The following is an 18,437-nucleotide window of genomic DNA, read 5'->3' as shown; positions in this document are numbered from 1 at the left end:
ACATTTGAAAGCTTTTTAGAACTGTAACATATAAATAGGCTGTTTGGTTGAGATATGAATTGGCTGTGTATGCTCAGTAGTTAACCATTGGAAAAAGCAGGGGCCTTTGGTTACCGAACGGTATACACAGCCCCTATAGAATGGTGAAAAACCCCTGCCGTCATTCTATAGGTTAACTCAATAATTAAATAATAATAAAACTGTCGCCCTAAGATCGGTGGCAAGCTGTTGGGTAGAGCTTAGTTGGGTTAATCCCTTCAGAAGTGCCGGTTCAGCCCACACCGTAGGGCGACAAATACAAAACATGGCTTCAATCAAGGAGTCTGATAGTGCTCAAAAAGCGGTGTGGTGGAGGGCAAAGCCTTGTAAAGTGGGCAAAATAAAATAAATAAAAAAAACCAAAAAAAAACCTCTCATGAGGGACAGGGTGGGAAAAATTAAAAAAGAGTAAAGTCCCTCATGAGAGGTCTGGTGGCCACCAGTTTTGGTTTTTTATTACATCTCGTGATGATAGCTAATTTGAAGATTAATTAAATTAGCTGTTTTTTCTATTCACGGTCATGAATAGAAAGTCTGTTCAAAATATCTCACAACGCTTTCACGCAAAGATCATATCGTATTTTTTCTCAAACTTGTCAACAATCGGCGAATTGTCGAGAATGAAATCATCATTTTGTTGAAGTTTTGACAACAGTTCTGAACCGTTGAATTGACCAGATCTGAGAATGTCTTTTATCTGAATCAACAGATGGCCATACGTTTGAAAAGCGTATTGACATTGGTGTAGCTTGATATTAACGTTCTTGTGTTTCATATACGCTTGAATAAGCACACTCGCAGACGCGATGGCAATCAAACTGGCGCCTGAAGTCGCTATCGAGCTGGCCAGACCGCCTGTGGCAAAGACTATGCTTGAGATATTGCCTGCCAACTGCCACGCTTTCAATCGTTTGTAAGCAGCCTTGTACATCCACATCTTTTTGTGGTATGTTTTGTAATACGATTTCAGTTCATCTATCTGTGCTTCTGACAACTCTTCGGATATGTGGTTGAAATTGATGATTGATTTTTTTGTTTTTGTCATCGTTTATTATTCACTCAAGATAAGATCCATTTCTTTTTTCCTCAAGCAAAATCCTGTGAAAGTCCAAACTGTTGACGTCAATAAACTTATCAGCAAAACCGATTTTATTGACAAAGCCGTCATAGTCGATTTCGAATTGGTTACTTTGAAAATTAATCGGTCGGTTTAATGTTTGATTGATGTGAGCATTATAATTGCTTAGCGCCATCTTGTACAGACGTTGGGTGGCATCATAACATATCCAAATGCACAACTGTTTATTTTTGAAATCGCTTGTAAAACTCACTGATTGAATCGGTTGTTTCAAACCTTTGACTCTCCCAAAATCTGTCCTGAATTGATCAGCTGTTATTTCATATCTTGGGTACAACTTTTGTGGAATTGGGGATGTGTGGGACCAAGAGATTCTGCAGGTTTTGGTCTCATCATGTTTGAAAGACATGAAAAACGTGAAACTGTTTGTCTGATTGAATGTTTTTGATGTAAGAATATGTGTATTTGTACTTAATTTCAAACCATTGTTGACGTCATAGTCGTTGATGAAACGATCCGTCTGAAGGATAAGATTGGGGTGTATTTTGTTTATCACAACACCGCTAACACCCTTGATGAGATTAAAACGTGATGTTTCAATCAAATCATAGAATTCGGAAAATATACTTCTGTAAGCATGATTTTTTGTGAAATATGACACAGAATCCAAACTTAACTTATTGACAGCGTCTCCATCATCGATGGGGTCGGAAAGATGTATTATTCTTTTATTATTCATGTCTAGTTCAGTCTGCATTTTCATGTCTCCATTTTCGTATTTGAACATAACATTATCCAACCCATCGTAAATATCTGGATACACACTATCCGACCAATCTTTTACACCATAAACAACCAGATGCCATCCCACCTGTGTTGCTGTAGCTGTGCCGTGCATCGTCAAATAGATGTAATCTGGAGTTTGTTTGCTGTTGTTATTGAATTGAACCAATAGCTTGCTATAATCAGTGAAATCACGCTGTGTTGATTTGTGGATATACGCAGAAGATGCAGTACATGATAATTGAATATTGGTCATTTCTGGTGGGTAGAATTCAAACACGATAGTGTATGTTCCTATAGCGAGTGAATAAAGATTGAAACCTATCCTTGATCTGTAATTATTGGTGCCCGCATCCTTTGTCAAAACTATGCTGTAAGCCTTTTTATTTTGATGTGGGGATCCATTGAAATCAACAATACCATTCACCGTGATATTGTACTCCGAACTGCTCTCGTCACTATCTATAAGATATTTGAATTCATTTGTTTTATGACTGCTGACAAGATGACTCTGTTCCAATCTATCCTCAAAATATTTTTTGGTAGTAGCGTCATTATCATCAGTCGGTTTGGCGATGGATTTGATCTGTTTATTATTCATATCAAGGTTGCCTGTCATTGGGACACTTCCATCTTTCTTCAAATAATCTGCACCGGATGGTTGTGGTATTTTGGCTATCTCTGAATCCACATAATATTTGTTCGCAACGTCGTTTTGATTTGTTGGTAAACCGGCGTAGGTGATTTTATGACCCCTCATGTCGAGATCACCTCCAAGAGCATTGGGTGTTAACCTGTTGAGAAAGTTATGATCAACGTAGTGTTTATTAACAGCATCGTTATCATCAGTTGGTTGAGCCATATCTTTGATTTTATGATCGGTCATATCGAGGTCACTATTGGAGACTTTTTGTAAATATTTTGTATCACAAAAGCCTAAATTAACAACATCATATGTATTTTGAATATTAGCCCCAAGGTTGGTAATTTGTTGATTACCCATATTCAAATCACCGGTCATTGCAACACTGCCATCTTTTTTTACATACGCAGACAGATTGGGTGATGGTATTTTTTTTAATCTCATCATCCACATACTTTTTATTCGCCGCTTGATCGTTATTATTGGGTTTTACCACATTAAGATCGAAAAATGTTTTCCGCCCGGTAATATGTTGTTCTGTTGATGTGACCATTATTTCGCTTTTAGCTCGTCCACCATGACCATCAAAGTTTTGCAAATCCGGTACATGAAGGTGAATATTGTCATAAGACTGATGTTCAGTCATTAATCTAACACTATTGAAGCTACCAGCACCGTCTGGTATGTCCTGCAGATAGACGCTGTTGGTATGAACGCTACCTGTGTTGCTGTAAATTACTGCTTTATCAGCTTGTACATTACCGGAAGTATTTTCCAGCAATTGTATTTGACTCTTTGTGACAACATCATTGGGGTCAGCTCCTTGTTTAACATTGACGAGTTTTTTTGTTCTGCATATCATAATTGTTGTCACCATCTAACTTGAAACCGATTCCTGGTAAACCTCTGTCCCCTTTCTCAGCTGAAAAAGCGTTATAATTTAATACTCCATTGTAGAAACTCATTTTATTAAATGTTTAGATTATTTCCGTAAAATTTTTTGCGTTGAATTTTCGTGGCTTATCAGCATACAGAAAAGTGTAAGGTTTATTTGTTGCTGCTTCGTATTTTTCTTTGTCTATACCTAAATCCTTGCATATTAAATTTTTTTCTCTTGTGTTTGGAAAATCAAAAATGCAGTAATGGGAGCAATTCAATCTGATGGTTTTGTCTGTGTTGTAAAAAGACTGAGACAGATAGATGCAGCTGCAATTTTTATTTCGAGAATTTGTAAAATAATTTCGTATCTCTTGGTCATTTTTGGTTCCTGTGTTTAGGTAATCATCAAAAATGACCAACTTTTGATATTCATCATCCATTTCTGACAAAGGAATTATCTCACCGTTGCTAGCTTCAATCATATCATATCCATAATTTTTAGAAAAAGGTTCAAACATTTGTAACAAACATTGATACTTTGTCTGCTGTAAGTTTTTGGCATATAGATAGATCTTGTCAAAAAATAACAGTGGTTTGTTTATCATATGAATCAACAGATTGGTTTTACCACCCCCACTCGGGGCGCAGATCAACATTCTAAAGCATCTATCAGGCAATTTATGATGCAACTGGATAAAATTAGTATCACCATTATCTTCAATGTCGTAGTTTGGAATTTCCATTTTTATTGATACACAACAAAAAAATTTAGCGAATCACTATATTACTCGCCATACGACTCGCCATACGACTCGCTTTTATATTTAATATCCCAATTTTTCTGAATTTAAAAAAATTTGTCGTATATTAATAAAATGAATTTAATGGAATGGGGAAAAATGGTTGAAAAAACAATTATGGAAATAGTTGAAAAAAAGTCAAAATTAGGTGAAGATATCAACACCATTATTGAACTAATTGAAGAATGTAAAGAAATGGCTGAAGAAAAAGAAAAATTAGGTGAAGATACCAAAAACATTATGGAAATAGTTGAAAAATGTAAAGAAATGGCTGATGAAAAACCAAAAGTGGTTCAGGACATCAACATCTCTATTGAAATGATTAAAGAATGTATAGAAATGGCTGAAGAAAAAGTGGGTCAAGATATCAACTTCATTAGGAAAACAGTTGAAGAATGTAAAAAAATGGCTGAAATAAAATCAAAATTTGGTGAAGATATCAACAGCATTATTGAATTAATTGAAAAATGTAAAGAAATGGCTGAAGAAAAAGTGGGTCAAGATATCAACTTCATCAGGGAAATACTTGAAGAATGTAAAAAAAAATCAAAATTAAGTCAGAACATCAACACCAGCAAAACTATGAGAAGACGACCTATGAGTTTAAAAGAATTCAAAGATAAATATAAACAGGACGTGATAGAACATTTACTTTTTCGACACAAAATATATAAATATTAAGCGACTCGCTATGCGTGCGTTTTTTATATTTAATTTTCCATTTTTTACAAAAAATTTGTTTTGTAAAAATAAAATGAGTCTACTAAAGTGGAAAGAGATGGCGGAAAAAAGATCGAAAATCGGTCAAGATATCAATACTATCAGGGAAACGCTAAAACAAAAGAAAATAACCGATACAATGAGTGATGTTGAAGCTGATAAGCTTTTCAAACCAATTACATCCGGTTTAAAGGAGTTGACGCAACCTCAACCAATTAAAAGAAGGTTGGTAAGGAAAAAAGCAGATGTTCCAGATTGCGGGATAAATATCGAAGATGAAGGAATACCAGATTACAATCTTGAAGATTTGTTTGATGAAGGGGTTCAACCACAAAATACAAAACAGCTTGTTCCAAAACCACCCTCTTATTATGAGGTTCTAAAAGATTTGGAAACAGGAAAAAAGAAAATATCTATCAATCCGGAGTATATGCCAAAACTTGAAGACCAACTTGAAGACCCCCCAGAATATGAAGAAGATGAAGTTCCAGATTATGAGATTCTTGAAGAAGACAGAATCAATCAGACTTTGGATGAACTTGGAATAACCAACTATGATGACATTGAAGCACAACTCAAAAGGGATGATATGTCACAAAAAACAAGACATTCTTTTCTAACAAAGAGAATCGAAGATGCTGTCAAAAAAAGACAACAACTTCCAGGTTACAAAACACACATCACAAAGCAGTTGAACAAAGGTTTGATAAGCCAAGCTGAAGCACAGTTTCGAAGAAAGGTCATCGACGACACTCGAAAAGTTCTCAATGATTATATCAACTATAACAAAAATCAGTTGAAGAGTATCAAAGGCTCTGGTCTCAAAACAAAGCGAGGTGGAAACGCAAGTGTTGTTTTTCTTAACCCTAAAGAAGCCGTCAAAAAGTTAGAGTTAATTGTTGGATCAATTGGCGCTGGTAATAATAGCATAGAGCTCAGAAACACCGGTGTTGCTATTCTTGATATTTTATTGAGACATTCAATAATAAACAAACCTCAATACATTAAAATTTACAAAAACTTTTTTCACGTAGACTAATAAAAATGCAACGACAATTAGTTTTATCTTCTCATAGCGTAAAAAAACAAGGTAAAAATAAACCTAGCGATTTTACAATCAAATATAATGAGCCGATAAGACTCAACCCAAACAGACAATATGAACTCGGTTTGGATCGAATCATATCGATGTCTTTCACCTGGTTCAACATCACAGCAGAGTTGAACAACCAAAAAATAAAATACTCTTCCGATAGCGGGAGTACTTGGAAAGAAATTACCTTCCCGCCCGGCACATGGAACTATGTTGATTTTAACGATCATATTAAGGAAGAGACAAGAACAGGAACTTTAAGCAACCCTTCATATCCTATAACCTTGGAATTTGATAATACAACATATAAAACGATTATAACACTCGCATCAAACTATCAACTTGACCTCAGAACATCGAATTTTAATGATCTGATTGGTTTTAACAAACGAATTTTAACCAGCACTGAAAATATTGGTGACTACACTCCAAATCTCAGTCAAGATACAGAGATTTTGAATATCCACTGCGATCTTATTTCAGAGAGTCTTGTCGATGGGGATGAGACAGATATCATCTACACATTTGGAACAAACGATTTGACACCGTCCTATGCTTTTACAAAAGAACCTTTGAGGGTTCAATATAATCCTGTAAACAAATATCTCATCAATAATATACGGATATACATCACTGATGGGGAGCGACGAATAATTGATTTGAATAATGCCGATACCGCATTTTCTCTTATTTTGAAAGAAAAAATATAAAAGGTGATTATAATAAAATGCAAACATATAATTACAAAAGGATTTTCCATCCAAAACTCGGAAGATTTGTTTACAAACACAAAGGATCTGGTTTGATTGTGGATAATATTTTCAAACCAATGAAAAGGATGTTAAGTATTGCTACCAAAGCTGTTTTAAAACCTCTTGCTAAAAAAGCTTTGAAATCGGGAATAGAAAGTGCTGGTGATAAAATCGGTAAAAAAGCAGTCGATTTTGCTGGAAAAAAATTTTCAGAAAGACCAGGTCATCTTTTTTTAAAAGACCTTCAGTCATTGAGAAAACAAGTTCAAAAAACACAAAAACAACAGGTCGTGAAAGCACCAAAACAACAAGAAGAAGATTACAATTTAATTTTGAATAGATTGATTTCCGCAAGTGGAATGAAAAAACTGAGAAAAAAATAAAAAAACAAAAAAAGATTCGAATGTATAAATAAAAAAGATGACTTTCAGAACGAGCGACAAACTTCAGCGATACGAAATGGTTAGATTCTCCCTTGACAACATCATTGAACAACCAGGAAACAACAATTCTCAGAAAAAAACAGGATACAAATTTACAATTACCGACAGATCGACTCTTTTCGATTATTTCAACGGGTATTTTGAGGTAACCAAGGAGCTACAAAAGAAAGCCGACGGTGCCGGTTTTGCTGCGGCTGACAGAATTTTAATGATTAACGGGTCACATTCTCTCATCAAACACATGGTTATCAAATCTGCTGGTAAAATTGTGTACGAGAGCGATAACATTCATAGAATCACAAATGCTAAAAATTTGCTGGAGTATAGTGATGATTTTAGCAGATCGGTTGCTAAAAATAGTTTTTGGTATCTTGACACAGATAATACAACAGCAAATACGAATGCAGGTTTTGAAGCAAGACGACTTTTGACTCAAGCAAATCAGGACAATGGTGGAGGTGGGGCTAAAAGCATAAATGAAGTCATTCCGTTAAACAGGTACAGTTTCTTTGAGGAATTGGAAGACAAGATGATTCCTCCCATGCAGCTAACATTTGAAATAACATTGAATGATGATGATGAATTGATTCACAAAGCAGCAGCTGCTGATGATGGAAGGGTGGTTGTCACCAGGCTTTATCTTTGGCTTCCAAAAATGGTGCCAAAAGATAGCGCATACGGTGAATACGTAAAAGATTTTTTGAAACCGACAAAATGGGTGTACATGAGAGATCTGTATAACCAGAGTGCAAACACAAAAGCAGTTCAAAACATGTTTCAGATCAGCCCTGCAATCGACAATGTGAAACACGTATTCATTTATCTGCAGAGAACTGATGGTCCAAACAATGAGGAATCGGAGAGAACTCCTTATATTTTTGATACTTTCAAACTGAATGCTGCAGATTCAAATAGCACTCTTTCTTCCTGTCGTTTGGAGTATGGAAATAGCACTTTTTATCCTGAACTGGAGTATGATGCCGATTCAAAAGTTAGAATCTTCAACGATCTGATGTCTTATGCTTTTCGAAAGAATGATCTGAACACAGGAACGCAGTTAAATCTGCATAATTTCACATCTCTTTACGGTCTTGTCTATTTTGATTTGACATATCAAAAAGAGGCTATTACTCGAGACCCAAAACAACTGATTTTGAACTACAGATTAAATACGGCACCGACAGCTAATGTGAGAGCACATGCCATTGTGTTTTATGAAAGTGAGGTCATTGTCAACAAAGTTGGAAATGAACTTATGATGGTGTGATTCGAAAAAAACAGATTGTATTTTTTAATTAATTTATTTTATTTGTATCAGATAAAATAAAGATGACTAAATTGTACGAAATAAACGTTTCACTTTCTGACGATCAGAAAAAAAATCTGAGTAAAGCTTTCCATAAACGTGAAACAATTACCTTGAGGTTGAAAAAAGATGCTCTATCCGGTGGAAGTGATACTCTTTATGTTCCTAAAACAACCGTAAATAGGATGAAAAAAAACCTCGCAATGAATAAGGGAATGGACATAAAACTGTCGAAGACAAACATTAGAAAACAGGTTGGCGGCTCACTTTTGAGTTCGATTTTAACACTCGGACGAACTTTTGGACCGGCATTTGCAAAAACTTTAGGAATGCCAGCTCTTGCTGGTGCCGCTTCTGAAGGAGCATCTCAGCTAGTCAAAAAGATATCTGGAGGAGGTGGGCAGACGGGTGGTTTTTTGATCCCAAATTCCAAAATACAACAACTCATCGCTAACAAACATCTATTGAGTGATAAACAAAAAAGGGATATTTTGAATGCAATTCAAACAGGCTCAGGAGTTCACATCAAACCGACAAAAAAACAAACGGGTGGTTTTCTTGGCACACTCTTAGCATCAATCGGAATTCCGCTAGCCCTTGAGGCTTTCAAAAAGATGACGGGTTCAGGAGGTCCTAGAATGGGCAAGGCACCAAAACAAGATGGTGGAGCAGCCCCTAGACTTGGTGCATATCAACCACCGCCCCCATTTTTCGGAACATGGGAACAACCCGCAGGAACAGTCGGTGCTGGAAAAAAAAAGACAAAAAAAAAAGACGGGGAATGGGTTGCTTCTAGGGAAAAACAGTCCATTCAACCAGATACCGTTGTTAGGGGCAATATTTTAAAATTTCAAAAAAACATTCCCATGAGTAACCACGATCTGTTAAGATGGTGTCGTCATTTGAAAATACCGATAGACAAAGGAGGTGTGTTGTCAAGGGATCAAACTGTTCCACACAACCACAAAATGGCGTTATTCATATATAACCTTGAACCGTCATACATGAGTGGAAGCCATTGGGTAGCAACACATGTAAAAAACGGTGTAATCAATTATTTCGACAGTTTTGGGTTGCCACCGTTCCAAGAGATTGTAAATCATGCAAAGAAGAATAATCTCACTCTGATTCATCAAAATAACCAGATACAAGACTTGAGTACAACGACTTGTGGATACTTTTGTTTGTACTTTTTGAATGAGATGAACATAGGTAAATCGTATTTCGATCTTTTGAAAGTCTTTGATGTTCATGATACCGCAAAAAATGAAAGATTCATAGAAAGATATTTTAAAAGTTTTTGAAAAAATTTATGTAGCCTTATTGTAAATGAAAACGTATTGCGTAAAACAGAGAAAATTTACTGAGTGTGTTGAGCCTTCCGGATACAAATATGCGAAAAACGGAAGACCAATGTTTTTTTGCACATGTGCTGAATGCGGAATTACCAAAACCGCATTTGTTTCCAGAGACCAAATAAACCAGGGAAACTGATTGGCCCGTCCGAAGGGGCGGGCATTTTGGATACGATGGCATCAACCGGCGCTTACATGTTAATTCAACATGGTATTCCTTGGCTTGGAAAAAAAGCTGTAGAGATGGGGCGTTATTATGGTAGTGAAGCTCTCAGGAATCCAAAACTACAGAAAAAGGCTCTCGATTATGCATTGGAAAGAGCAACCCCTTTCATTCAAAAAACAGGATCAGAGATGTTAGATCAATTATCAACAAAGATACGGCCAAATAAAAAATACAAAACCGACAGAAAAGATCTCGACGGAGCCGGTTTGGATACAATATTAGACCAATTGGGCACACCTGGAAAAGCAGCATCAAAGTCGATGGATGTTGTTGGCACATTAATTCCATCGACAAAGGAAGTCTTTGACAGATACAAATCTGGAGACATTGCCAAAAGTGCATTTAGTACAGATACTGGACTATTGTCGAGTCAATTTTGGACTGGAAAGGCCGGTAAAAAAACGTTAAAAAAATACAAAGATTATCCTTGCGATAGCATGGTAAAAATAGGAAGTAAATATCACAACACACCATCATGTGAGAGTTATCGTGCCATCGGATGGCACCCACCGACTTGGGATGAATATGAAAAAGGAATCAAAGGAAGACCGATAAGCGGTGGTTCATTTGATATTCATAAAGCAATTGGAAAATTCCCTAGACCAAAAGGGGGTTGGACTCTTCCGGGACATAAATACACGGGTCCCTACAATGATCTTGAAAATCAGGTCAGATGGGATCCAAAAACAGGAGAGATACTTGAGATATACGACAAACCAACGGGTAAGACCGATGCGATAGCGTTGCAACATGACGTCGATTATTCAGTTTGCAAAGATGACAAAAAATGCAAGAATGAAGCCGATAGGAAAATGGTCAAAGCGCTGGACTCTGTTCCTTATAATGAGAGACAATGGGGTCACTGGATGGCTCGAAATATGATTAACACAAAGCAAAAACTTGGTCTCGGCGTTCCAAAAAACGTCAAAAGCCGTCGGGTAAAGACATTGGGTGGCAAGAAAAATTAGCAGATGAACTGCATAGACCCATAAGAAGAAAATTCACCCGACGGCGCGTCATTGTGAATCACATCGATGAGATATGGGCTGCTGACCTTGTTGAGATGCAGCAGTTCAGCAGATGGAATAAAGGTAATAAATATCTTCTCACGATAATCGATGTCTTTAGCAAATACGGTTGGATTGTACCATTAAAGGATAAAAAAGGTGAGACCGTAACCAAAGCATTTCAAAACATCTTTAAAAAAGGTAGAAAACCGGAGTTTGTGTGGACTGACAAAGGTTTAGAGTTTTACAACAGACATCTGAAAGACTTGCTAAGAAAACATGAGATTGAACTGTATTCAACAGAAAATGAAGAGAAATCGTCAGTGGTGGAGCGTTGGAACCGAACCATGAAAAATAGAATGTGGAAGGAATTCACTGCTCAAGGCAATACTGTGTATCTGGACATACTACCCGAAATATTGAAGCGGTACAACAACACCAAACATCGTTCGATAAAAATGACTCCGGTAGAAGCGTCGAGGAAAAAGAATGAAGGAACCGTTTACTTTAACCTTTTCAGTGATACCCATTTTGCACCAACCTCAACAAAGCCAAAATACAGAGTCGGTGATAAGGTTAGAATATCTAAGTACAAACGTCCTGTCTTCGACAAAGGATACACACCCAATTGGTCAGAAGAAGTTTTTACAGTCGATAAGATACAATACACAAATCCGATAACTTATAGACTCAAAGACCTCAGTGGTGAGGAGATATCCGGTTCTTTTTATGAACAGGAGATGCAGAAGGCTGTTCAAGACGTTTACCGTATTGAAAAAGTGATTCGACGAGATGCTCGAAAAGGTAAAGCGTTGGTAAAGTGGAGCGGTTACCCAGAAAAATTCAATTCCTGGGTGGATATAAACGATCTGATGTGAAAAATAAATTTAAAAAATATTATCTTATATATAAGAAAAGAAAATGTCAAAATACATGACTCTTCGAGATCTTCAAAAAATGGCTGTTGGGAAAAAAATCAAATACTATATGAAGCTATCAAAAACAGAGTTGGTGAAAGCGTTGAATCTTGACGAAAAAATCGTATGTAAGCCATCAAATGCAAAGGAAGTGTTGATCACAAATGTTGAAACGCAAGTCGTCACAAGATGCAAAAGTATCTATCAGTGTTCAAAAATGTTGAAGAAAAATAACGGTTCAATTCAATATTACATAAAATGTGGAAATGAGTTCAAGGATGAGGGTGGAAATAAGGTTATATTGTCTTTTGCTTAAAATTTTTTCATTTTTCAAAAATGAAAAAAAAAAATTTTAAAAATATTTTCTTATATATAATAAAAGAAAATGGATTCAAAGAAATTCACAAATTTCAAAAAAATCGCTAACAATTTTGGTACACGTGTTTTTTCAAGTCTGAAGAAAACAAATATTTTCGATTCCATAAATAAAAAACTTGCTAGAGAGCAGCCTGCAAAACCTACACAGCCGGTACAAATTAAAGAAAAAATCGATGCCGCAGTCAATTGGGGAAAGAAAAAGGTGGAGAATTGGGGTGTTTGGCTAAAAAATAAGGCTCCAAAATCCGTTGTTAACGAAGAGATTTACTCTTTCAAAAAACTCATGAACGAAATCGAACAAAAAGAGACGAAACCAAAAATCAAACAATGCGAGATCGAAAATATTGGTGAGATTTCAAATAAAAAGTTCAAAACGTTTTTTGATAAATTTAGGGTCGAACCCAACCAATCAACCGAAATCAGTGTAGTTAAAATATTGATGGAAATGGCGAATAAAGTCATAAATAAGAGAGGTTTGAAAGATGGTGACAAAATAAGATGGATAATCAGTCACCCGTCGTGGAATAAACCTATCAGTTCAAAATTAATCACAATCAAAGGAAAACTAGATTCTGAAATAACAAATAAACTTTCAGGATTCGTTGAATACAAACAGGTACCTTTGTCTGAGGTAAAGTTTGAAATTCAATCAACAAAGATTCCTCGAGGTGCTGGGCGATTAATCGTTACAAATTCAAATATGAAAAGAAAGAAAAGCGTCATTACAATAAAAAATGATGATTCCATTTGTCTTGCACGTGCCATTGTAACAGCGGTTGCAAACATTAACAAATCAAAATGGACACAAACACAATTAAAAGACGGGTTCAACAGATCACGAAAATTACAAAAGGATATGGCTGAAAAACTTCATGAAGAAGCGGGTGTTGAAATCAATGAGTTTGGGTCAACTCTAGAAGACGTTAAGACATTTGCAAATCATCTCAAAATTCAAATAAATATCGTTGATGGTGAACATTTTAATGATTTAATATTTTCAACCGAAAATGAACATAATTCCCAAATGATTTACCTTCACAAAAATGGTAATCATTTTGATGTCATCACAAGTATGACAGGGTTTTTGTGTAAATCTTATTATTGCCACACGTGCAAAAAACCGTACAAAAAACGTGATTGTCACAAGTGCCCTGCAAAATGCATCGCGTGTTTCAAGTACTTTCCAACTGGAAATAAATGCGATGGAAAAGTGATAGAATGTGGTGATTGCAATAGGTGTTTCTTTGGTAAAAAGTGTTTTGAGGAGCATAAACGCGAAAGAAAAATTAAAGATGGTGCTGAATCTGATATTGTTTGTGAAAAAGTTTGTAAATGCCTCAAATGCGGACGAATTGTAACAGGTGGGCTTGAAAAACACGTCTGTGGTCATAGTGAATGCAGTAATTGCGGAGAGTACTGTGATATGAATGAACATAGATGCTTCATGGTGAACAAAAATTGCAAAGGAGGAAACTGTGTTGGGTGTGTTGATGAAAAAAAGTGTTATTCTTGCAAAACGAGAACCGATAAATACATTTTTTATGATTTTGAAACAAATCAAGAAACCGGTGTCCATGTCGTCAATTGGGTTGACTGTGAAGATTTTCATGGGAATAAAAACACTTTTGAAACGATTGATGAATTTTGTCAATTTGTTTTCAAAGAAAAAAATAAAGGGTTCACTTTCATTGCTCACAATGCAAAAGGTTACGATGCTCAGTTTATCAGGAATTGGTGTATCGAAAATGGGATGAAACCGTATTGTATTTATAACGGAACAAAGATAATGAGCATGGAGGTTTCGGGTCGAAGGTTTATTGATTCATTGAACTTTGTGGCTGCTCCTTTAGCATCGTTTCCAAAAACTTTTGGTTTAACAGAGTTGAAAAAGGGGTATTTTCCTCATTATTTCAATAAAAAACACAACCAAAACTATGTCGGACCAATTCCGAGTAAGAAACATTTTGGTTTTGATAGAATGAGCTCGTATGGTAGAAAGGCTTTTGTTGAATGGCACCAAGCTCGAGTTGATGAAAACTATGTCTTTGACTTCAAAAAGGAGTTGAGAGAGTACTGCAGAAGTGATGTTGACATTTTGAGGAGAAGTATGTTAAAATTTAGGAATGATTTTATTGAGTTGGAAAACATTGATCCTCTTTTATACACAACAATTGCATCAGTTTGTATGACTGTTTACCGTTGCAACTATATGCCGTCCGACCAAATTGGTGTTGTAAAAGATTCCTCAAGAGGTGAAAAATTTAGTAAAATCAGTATAGCTTGGTTGGACTGGATATCTGAGAGAGAAGGTGTAAATATTAAACATGCTCTAAACGGTGGTGAAAAAAATTTAACAGACATTGGAAAAGTTGATGGATTCTGCGAAGAAACAAAAACTGTCTATGAATTTCAAGGATGTTTTTGGCACGGTTGTGAAAAATGCTTTTCAAGCGATACAATCAACACAAAAAATCAGATGGACATGCTGACTCTCAGAAAGAGGACACAAGCAAAAAATGAAAAGATAAGAGATTGCGGGTGGAAGCTTGTTGAACAATACGAATGTGGGTTAAAAGAAAACAAGGATTTTTTGACTTGGGACTTCAAGACTTGGGATAGAGAATGTATCGAGCCTCTAAATCCAAGGGATGCGTTTTTTGGTGGACGAACAAACGTGACAAAACTGACATATGATTTTAAAGAAGGTGAAAAAGGAAAATACGTCGACTTTGTCAGTCTCTACCCAACAGTGCAATTCTACAAGGATTATCCTGTTGGACATCCTGAAAAGATATTTTTACCGGATGAGTACGATTCAAATTGGTTTGGTTTTGTAAAATGCAAAGTGTTACCTCCTCGCGGTCTTTATCACCCTGTTTTACCTCTAAAAATGACATGCAGAAATGCAGAAAAGCTGTTATTCCCACTCTGTAAAAAGTGTGCTGTTTTAAAATCACAGAAAAAATGTTTGCATTCGGACGAAGAACGAATGTTTGTTGGAACTTGGTGTACAAACGAGTTGAATGTTGCTGTTGAAAAGGGATATGAAATTCAAAAAATATATGAGGTATGGAATTTCAAAAACAGATCCAATGAACTTTTCAAGGGTTACGTTAAAAAATTCATGAAGATAAAAATGGAGAGTAGCGAGCTCAAAACAGGAGAAGGTTGTACATACAAATCAGTCGATGAGTATCGAAAAGTTGTAAAGTCAAAATTAGGAATAGAGCTTGGCGAAATAAAATTTAACCCTGGAATGAGGGCAATCTCCAAACTGTGTTTGAATAGTTTATGGGGAAAGTTTGGACAAAGAAATAATATGAAAAAATCGGTATATGTTGTTGAGCCACACGAGTTTTACAAAATTTTGCTAGATGAAAAGATTGAAGATTTGAACATTCATTTTATCAATGAAGAAATGGTTGAAATGAACTACAACCTTAAAGACCATTTTGTCGATAACAGTAATAATACAAACATATTTATTGCGGCTTTTACAACCAGTCATGCAAGAATGATGTTGTATGGAGTGCTAGACAAGTTGGGAAAAAATGTTCTTGGATTTGATACTGACAGCTGTTGGTATATTGAAAAAGAAAACGGCCCAACAATCAAAACCGGTGATAACCTCGGTGATCTTACCTATGAGCTTGGCGGTCATTACATTGAAAAATGGTGTGGAACTGGTCCAAAGTCTTACAGTTATTGTACAAGTAATGGAAAAACAGTATGTAAAGTTAAAGGTTTTACACTCAATTATGAAAACAGTCAATATATTAACCAGCAAACAATGAGACAGATCATCGAAGGACAGAAGAATCGGATAACAACAGTCAACGAACAAATGATAACCCGAGATAGCAAGACGAAGGAGGTAAAAAACAGGTATCAGGAAAAAGACTTTACAATGTGTTACGATAAAAGGGCGGTTGTTAAGACTGAATCAGGAATTGAGACTTTCCCCTACGGCTATTAAAATTTCCACCCATTTTGTGTCAGTTGCGGCACATGCCCCAAAGTTACTTTTTTGATATATTTTGTGTAAAAGGTTTAGTGAGATTTTGTTGGGGTTGAGTTTCAGTAAAGTTTTATGAAATTTTTATGTTTATTTTTGTTGGGGTTAAAAGCACACCTTTTGGGCGCAATTCAAAGCCGCGCCCTAGGGTGTGCTCCTTTGGACTTGCATAAATCCTATCGCGTGATCGATATTAAAAGTTGTTAAATGGTACGATTGTCAGCGATGAAAAATATTCACAACGCATTTAGTTTGCTTTATTTGGTTCTTGGGACTTATTACTAGTTACGAAGCCTAGAAATAAGTCATTGTCTAGTTGGAAAAATGTTACAAAAAAACATGAATTGACACACTTCTTTCGTTACGCAATTGTCTCACAATGATACCGATCAATTTTTATTTTCTGCTGATATAAGAAGACGATTTGCTTCAGTTCGCTGTTGTAGTTTGAGCTGGTTATTTTTACTTATGATTAACATATAATTTGTCCTGTCCTGAATTCGGTGTAAAACGGGTGTTCCATGATTTCTATACACCTCCGCGGAAACAAAAACAAAAAAAACAAAAAAACCGCAAACAGAAAGCCTGAAATATAGCCTGAAGTGATAGGGTATTTTCACTTACTCTTCTGTTTGGAATGAAACATTCAACAGAGATTTTGTTGCCAGCATTCCACACACGAAAGCTACATATCTAATAGAGGTTTAATCGTGTAATCAAAGCGCTAGTTGTGCGCCAACTCATGAATGGAACAGGTGAATGTAATGATACATGTATTTTGGATTTTGTCTAAACTTTGTTATTTGCTTATTCCTTGCCCAATGAAACTAGATACATGTGAAAGACTTTGGTTGCCTTAAGTCTTTGACTGCTAAATTTCTTGGACTCTTTGGACAATTATCTCGATGTAGATGACCAAACCGGATTTAGTTGTCCTATATGAAGATCTCCTTTGAAATGTTCGCTGCTCTACTATAACTCAAGTTTTTTTGTGACGTCACCTATTGGAAGCGTTGTTGTTTTGCTCGCGAGCACAAACACATTCTAATCGGAAAGTAGTCGGTTTATAAGTGTACTTTCGGGCCATTTTCCACTGCAGAAGCTCCCAGGCTGGCATCATAAAGCTGGAATGGAGAGTAGAGGCAATCCTCTGAAAGAATCCAGAGGTGAGAGATGATTTCATAGAGACTGGGACGCCAAAAGTGTTTGTATCGAGTCATGGTGGCTCACGAGTGAAGTTGTCTCTCTGGCCGTTCTGTGGCTGGATTCTCGGACCTACCAAGACAATTTGGGCGAGATTTGACTTGCAAAGAAAACGATGTGTGCGATATTTTGCCAGTAGGACCGGGTGGCTTGACACTTATAAAAAAAAAACTAAACTACAGAATTAAGATGGCGGGACTTCCATTTCGTCGTTGTATCGAAATTACCCAGAATGCAACTCGGACGGCAAAGGGGAAATCACGGGCTTTGAAAAGTGGCTCGAATCAAATGGCTGATGTTCGAACAGCTGTACGAGTGAGAGGCAAAATTGGAGATAAATGCTTAGTCATGAGATTAAAGTTTGCTGTCATAAAGGAATTTTGGTTTTAAAATGAGATTTTGAATTAAAAAATTGGAAGCAAAGATGTGTGTTTTTCAGCTTTCCTCGATGCCGTGAATATTTTTCATCGCTGACAATCGTACCATTTAACAATTTTTAATATCGATCACGCGATTGGATTTATGCAAGTCCAAAGGCTACATTTTCAAAGTCGATCACGCGATTTAACATGTTGCTACATGTACAGGTTGTTAAACGGATTAGAGCTAGGGGTTCAATTGCGTTCATCAGCTGCATTTTCAACGTCGATCACGCATTTCAGCCTTCGAAAACTGCGGCTAACATACTCAACTAACATCGCATCTTACAAACACCAACTGACTGCCTCAGAATATCTAGTGTTGTTGAATGGTTTAATCAGGGATTGAACATTGCCACTGTGAATTATATATATCGCGTC

General features: G+C 36.2%; 1 long non-coding RNA gene across 1 annotated transcript in view; it reads left to right on the top strand.

Moving 5' to 3' along the window:
- LOC146484268 (uncharacterized) overlaps positions 1-18,437 on the top strand; it is a 38,873-nt gene that overhangs the window by 18,500 nt on the left and 1,936 nt on the right. The gene's annotated exons all lie outside the window — the stretch shown is intronic.

This window comes from Pavona decussata, unplaced genomic scaffold, assembly GCF_977016875.1.
Source record: "Pavona decussata unplaced genomic scaffold, jaPavDecu1.1 SCAFFOLD_34, whole genome shotgun sequence".
Lineage (NCBI taxonomy): Eukaryota > Metazoa > Cnidaria > Anthozoa > Scleractinia > Agariciidae > Pavona > Pavona decussata.
Note: the sequence above shows the minus strand (reverse complement) of the source record. Positions and strands in the feature narration are given on the sequence as shown.